Genomic DNA, 6491 nt, shown 5'->3' on the forward strand with positions numbered 1-6491 from the left:
GTCGTATGTATCGCTGTCAAGGGTGCCGTTGTCGTTGTTGTTGTCGACGTTGGTCGCTTTCGTTCTTTGAGTCTCGGTCTCGGTCCAAGTCAGGGGAGAAACAAAAAAGAGGCCATCAGCGCGGGCAGCGCGCTTCTTCTGACGGCGAACCCCCTCGAAAAATAAATAAACACGTGCCCGTCGTTGTAGTTGTCTGTCTTATGTCGGTCGGTCGGTCGGTCGGTCTGTCGTTCTGTCGAAACAAAGTCCCAAATTCCAACGATACCTGGTTGATCCTGCCAGTAGTCATATGCTTGTCTCAAAGCTTAAGCCATGCAAGTGTAAGTTCACGCCACGCATTAGAACGGGCGAAACCGCGAATGGCTCAGGAACCGGACCTAATCCTCGGGACCGTATTCCTCCTCGGAGGCGATGGATAACTGTGGCAATTCTAGAGCTAATACATGTGACACAGGCCGCGATCGGTCGGCGCGCCGTCGTCGCCACGCCTCGCGCGCTGGCACCCGCGTCGGCCGTTCCGGGTCGCGGCGCTACATATTAGACTGAGACCGATGCGCGTCATTCCGTCCTCCCGTCGTCGGCGTTCCCGCTCGCGGGTCCGTTCGGTGGCGGGGCTCATAGGGCGGCGCGCTCCGCTTTGGTGACTCTGGATAACTCACTGGTCGATCGCACGAGCTTTCACGCCCGGCGACGGGTCTCTCGAGGGTCCGCCCTATCAACTGTCGACGGTCGGTTAAGTGCCTACCGTGGTTACTACGGGTAACGGGGAATCGGGGTTCGATTCCGGAGAGGGAGCATGCGAAACGGCTACCACATCCAAGGAAGGCAGCAGGCGCGCAAATTACCCACTCCCGGCACGGGGAGGTAGTGACGAAAAATAACGACGCGGGACTCTGTCGAGGCCCCGCGATCGGAATGAGTACACTTCAAATCCGTTAACGAGGACCAACCGGAGGGCAAGTCTGGTGCCAGCAGCCGCGGTAATTCCAGCTCCGGTAGCGTATATTAAAGTTGTTGCGGTTAAAAAGCTCGTAGTCCGAACTCGGGTTCGTGGTCGCGCAAGCGGCCCCGGGGCGGCGGCGCCATCGTCCGTCGTTGACTTTGGTCGTCCGTTCGCATTCCCGGCCCTTTCCGCCGGTGTCAACCGCTAGCATACCCGCCACGCGGTCCTGCCGGCGAGGTGGACGAGGAGGTCGTGATCGGGATCCGGGAAAAAAAAAACAAGTGGTCGTCGGTTCGGTTCCGGGAGTAGTCTAACGGGGGGGTGCTACGTGTGTGTGTTTGGGTGCGTTCATTCGCATCCCCGCACTCTGACCCCCGCGCTTCTCTCCCTCTCCCTTTCCGCGCGTTCCTCTTTTTTTTTGAACCCCCCGGTCCGCTCCGAGTCCCTGCTTCGTGTCTTGTCTGCGCGCGTGTTGCGGTCGGCGGTTTCTCCTCCAAGGGTGCTCTTAACCGAGTGTCCGCGGCGGCCGGTACGTTCACTTTGAAAAAATTAGAGTGCTCAGAGCGGGCTGTTCAAGCTTGCATACGATAAGCATGGAATGATGGAAGAGGGCCTCGTCTACGTCTGTCGGTCTCCGTCTACGGCGAGGCAATGATCGAAGGGAGCGGTCGGGGCCACTCGTATTGCGACGTTAGAGGTGAAATTCTTGGATCGTCGCAAGACGAACTGCAGCGATGGCGTGTGGCAAGCACGTTTTCCTCGATCAAGAGCGAAAGTCGGAGGTTCGAAGACGATCAGATACCGTCGTAGTTCCGACCGTAAACGATGCCGACCGGCGATCCGCCGGCGTTCGCTTCCATGACCCGGCGGGTAGCCTGCGGGAAACCAGAGTTCGGTTCCGGGGGGAGTATGGTTGCAAAGCTGAAACTTAAAGGAATTGACGGAAGGGCACCACCAGGAGTGGAGCCTGCGGCTTAATTTGACTCAACACGGGAAAACTCACCCGGTCCGGACACCGGTAGGATTGACAGATCGATAGCTCTTTCTCGATTCGGTGGGTGGTGGTGCATGGCCGTTCTTAGTTGGTGGAGCGATCCGTCTGGTTGATTCCGATAACGAACGAGACTCCGGCCTGCTAACTAGTGCGCCGATGTCAGTGATTTTTACGGCGGGCTCGGCGTCCTCCGTGGCGCTCGGGTCCGGGTCGGTTTTCTCACGCACTTCTTAGAGGGACGGGTGGCAGAAAGCCACACGAGGCGGAGCGATAACAGGTCTGTGATGCCCTTAGATGTCCGGGGCCGCACGCGCGCTACACTGGAGGTATCAGCGGGGACTTCGCCCCGGCCCGAGAGGGTTGGGAAACCTCTGAACCACCTCCCGTGATAGGGATCGGGGCCTGTAACCAACCCCGTGAACGAGGAATTCCCGGTAGGCGCGGGTCAACAGCCCGCGTCGATCACGTCCCTGCCCTTTGTACACACCGCCCGTCGCTACTACCGATCGAACGGTCCGGTGAGGTCCTCGGATCTGGCCGACGACGCCGCCGGGCAGTGCGCGACGTGTCCGTCACGACACTCGTGCATCTACGCCTCGGCGTTCGATGCCTGGAGAAGACGACCGAACCCGATCGTTTAGAGGAAGTAAAAGTCGTAACAAGGTTTCCGTAGGTGAACCTGCGGAAGGATCATTACCGTTTTCCCGTTCGAGACTGGTTTGTTGTTTTCCGGCCTACCTCCTCTGTCTGTCGGCGTCAACGCCTCGAATGCGCGCAAACAAACCTATAAAAGGCGGAGCGAGAGATAGATTTGTGGTGACGCGGAGGTTTTTAAAGCCCCAGCTCTTCTTGCTTGCTTCCGCGTCTTACCACCTGTTTGTTTTTTCGCCCACCGCAAGTGATGGCCGCTTCTTCTTTGCCTTGTCGCCGCTTTATCGTTTTTTTTGTTTTTTTGCAGCCGCTGTGCCACCGCCGCTAGCTAAAAAAACAAACTACTCGCGACATTGCAATGCCGTCACGCCTCCTCGCACAGACCTCCTCGCACACTACTAAATCTATATAAACAAAAACTAATATAAAAAAACCAAGTGCTGAACCCTGGACGGGGGATCACTCGGCTCGTCCGTCGATGAAGAGCGCGGCCAGCCGCGATAACTGATGCGAATTGCAGGACTCAGTGAACATCGACACCTCGAACGCACATTGCGGCCCCGAGATCCCTTGTCTCGGGGCCACGTCCGGTCGAGAGGCGGAACGTTACATGTCTTTCTCCGTTAACGAAACGACATCTTGCCGTCCCCGTGCCCGCCCGGTCCTCGGCACGGTGGTAACCGGGACGTCGCAGGAGCGAGTGACGAGGGGGAAGAAAAATAAAAAAAGAATTGACTCCTTTCAATGTCTTTTTTTTTTTTAAAACCCTCTCCGGCCTCCTCCTTCGTCTCCCGCTGGCAGACCGCGGAGTCTTTTCCCTTTTCGACCGCGTGAAGAAACACTGTGGAGGAGGAGCAGGAGGAGTCTGTCCGAAAGCAGCCGAAGGGAGACCAAAAAAAAAGTACCGACCTAACCGACTGCCGACGTAAGCGCCGCCTGCTCGTCTCGCTCTCTGCCTCATGAAGGTGTCTCTCAGCGACGCCTCGAGCAGCGCGACGAGCACGGCCGTCGCACCGTAAAAAGGTGGCCGCGTCGTAGGCAACGCAACGTCGGATGGGGAGGACCCACGCTTTTTTTTAATTGTTGGCTTCTTCATTTTCGGTCGGACGGGCGCTATATCGGCCAGCCGTCGTCACACGGAGGGTACCGATCGAGATTCCTCTCCTCCAAACACCACACTCTACTAAAAACCGCCGCCCTCGGCTCGGACGAGACGACCCGCTGAACTTAAGCATATCGCTAAGCGGAGGAAAAGAAACCAACCGGGATTCCCTTAGTAACGGCGAGTGAACCGGGAGAAGCCCAACGCCGAATCCCGTCGCAAGTTAAAGGCTTCGGGACGTGTGGCGCATGGGTCGAAGGCAGCCGTTCGTTTTCGTCTCGCATAGTTCGGAGTTCCCTCGATCGGGGCCGCCCGCGGCGGGTGCCAGGCCCATTCGGTGCGGACGGCGAGCGACGGCCTTCGATCCGAGAGTCGGGTTGCTTGGGAACGCAGCCCAAATCGGGTGGTAAGCTCCATCCAAGGCTAAATACCGGGACGAGTCCGATAGTCGACAAGTACCGTGAGGGAAAGTTGAAAAGAACTTTGGAGAGAGAGTTCAAGAGAACGTGAAACCGCCCAGGGGTAAACGGGTGGGACCGCTCACCGCGATCGCGGGGGGACTCAGTCCGGTGCTGCCTAGGCTCGAGCCCAAACTCGATGTGTGTTCTTGAAAGAGAGGCCGTCGCGGCACAGGTCGTCGTTCGTCGTGTCCGCGGGGGACTCGTTCCCCGCGGTTCCAGCTTTTGTGCCCGCGTCGCCGACGAAGGAGACGGGCCGCGTGGATAGCGGGAAGGGAAACGTGGTGACGACCGCGGCGTCGGTAGGTGGCTGCGTCGGTTGGCTGCGACGGAGGGGACTCGTCCTCTCGATCGCTGCTGCCGCCGGGCCCTAACCCGCCGCATCCGTCGCCGCCGCTTCTTCTTTCCTCCTGCTCCCTCCGCGCGCGACTCCGCTGCACCCGTCCCCTTCATCATCGCTCGGCGTAATCATGGCGCGGGCGCTTCGGCGCGACCTCCGCGCGGCCGGCACCGGACGCACTTCCCCTCCGGTCCGTCGTCGCGACCCGTTCCCGGCGTGCAGGTCGAACACGCGGGTTTTTTTCCGTAGGCGGCAGGCGTTTCATCACCCTGAAAACCCCCGTCTTCCCACCTTGTGAAGTCGGGGGCCACCGGCCGTCGGGCCCGCGAACGTAACTGCCCCTTTCTGCCGGGAACGGAGGAAATCTGACACGATCCGTTACACGTGGCGAGCCGGTCCGTTTTGATCCCGCCGGAAGTCGCGTGCGGGCGACGCACTCTGTGTGTCGCTCCTTAGGCGCCCCACCGTCTCGGGCGCGTGCGCGATGAGAGGCGGGATAGGACTGGCGCGGCCTCGCCGTCACGCACCTCGCCGACGTTTCGGGTTCTTGTCGGGGGCAACCCCGCCCGCGCCCGTTTCCGTTTCCGGAGAGGTCGCTCGGCGACGCTTTTTTACTCGAGCCGCCCGCCACCCCGGGTCAGCGACGTGCATCGGCAACCCACCCGACCCGTCTTGAAACACGGACCGAGGAGTCCTGGCCGTTCGCGAGTCGTAGGGGCCACCTCTGACTAACCCCGAAGGCGAAGCGAAAGCGAGAGAGCGTGTAGGAGGGCGTCGATCGGGAGAGGTGTCGTGGCAAAGTCGTCCGGGGGTCGTCGGGGGGTGTCGTCGGTCTCGTGCCGTCGTCTTCTCCTCGCCTCACCCGCCTCCGAGCCGTGCCCGATCCCGCCGGCGCGGCGTTTTCGGCCTTCCGCCGTCGCTGCTGCGGTGCCCGCAACTTTTCCTTTTTTCTCTCTTCCCGAGAGAGATAGGAGAGGGAAGGCTCGTGGCTGACGTGCGGTTGTTTTTCCCTCCTCCCCGAGAGGGGACCGGCGCATCATCCAAAAAGGGGAATTGCCGGGCGCCAGCTTCCATATCCTCCTTCCGCCCATCGGTGAGATCCCGCGGCTTGAACTAGTCCTATTTTGTCGTCGAGTTTAGGCGCTGCGCGCGGGCGCATCACCCCCGGGTCGGTTTCCCCTTTTTCCGAGTACGACTCGGCCGACTCTGGCGTAGCGAGCGACCAGGGACCCGAAAGATGGCGATCCACGCCCGGTCGGGATGAAGCCAGAGGAAACTCTGGTGGAAGTCCGAAGCGCCTCTGACGTGCAAATCGATCGTCGGAACCGGGTGTAGGGGCGAAAGACCAATCGAGCCGTCTAGTAGCTGGTTCCCTCCGAAGTTTCCCTCAGGATAGCTGGCGCTCGATCGTCGCAATTCCATCCGGTAAAGCGAACGATTGGAGGCCCCGGGGCCGTTCACGGCCTCGACCTACTCTCGAACTCGGAACGGGTGGAACGGGCCGACTCTCCCGAACGACGGAGCCGACCCATCCGGCCGCCGCCGCCAGCACGCTTCGCTGGGCGGTTGGTCACCTCGAATGCGAGTGCCAAGTGGGCCACTTTTGGTAAGCAGAACTGGCGCTGTGGGATGAACCAAACGTCCGGCTAAGGTGCCTAACGCGACGCCCATGAGATCCCCGAAAGGGTGTCGGTCGATATAGACAGCAGGACGGTGGCCACGGAAGTCGGAATCCGCTAAGGAGTGTGTAACAACTCACCTGCCGAATCGACCGGCCCCGAAAATGGATGGCGCTGGAGCGACGGACCGATGCCGGACCGTCGCGGCGAGGAGCGATGAACTTTCGCGCCGAAACGATGCCGCGACGAGTAGGAGGGCGCCGCGGCGAGCACGGAAGCCTAGGGCGCGAGCCCGGGTGGAGCCGACCGCGGGTGCAGATCTCGGTGGTAGTAGCAAATATTCGAACGAGACCTTCGAAGACCGAAGTGGAGAAGGGTTCCGTG

The 6491-nt window shown here is 60.4% G+C and overlaps 2 non-coding genes and 1 pseudogene across 2 annotated transcripts in view; all 3 read left to right on the forward strand.

Annotated features, from left to right (window-relative positions):
* The first annotated feature begins 262 nt into the window (after positions 1-262).
* Positions 263-2633, forward strand: LOC145274669 (small subunit ribosomal RNA; annotated as a pseudogene).
* Positions 2634-3031: 398 nt separating this feature from the next.
* Positions 3032-3189, forward strand: LOC145274675 (5.8S ribosomal RNA). Its single transcript, XR_013866878.1, has one exon. It is a non-coding gene; the product is annotated as a 5.8S ribosomal RNA (ribosomal RNA).
* Positions 3190-3782: 593 nt separating this feature from the next.
* The window catches only part of LOC145274671 (large subunit ribosomal RNA), a 5725-nt gene continuing 3016 nt past the window's right edge, over positions 3783-6491 (forward strand). Inside the window, exon 1 of the ribosomal RNA XR_013866874.1 lies at positions 3783-6491. This exon is cut by the window's right edge and continues 3016 nt beyond it. This is a non-coding gene — a ribosomal RNA (large subunit ribosomal RNA).

Source organism: Euprymna scolopes, unplaced genomic scaffold (assembly GCF_053919585.1).
Source record: "Euprymna scolopes isolate OS-2025 unplaced genomic scaffold, ASM5391958v1 sca391, whole genome shotgun sequence".
Classification (NCBI taxonomy): Eukaryota; Metazoa; Mollusca; class Cephalopoda; order Sepiida; family Sepiolidae; genus Euprymna; species Euprymna scolopes.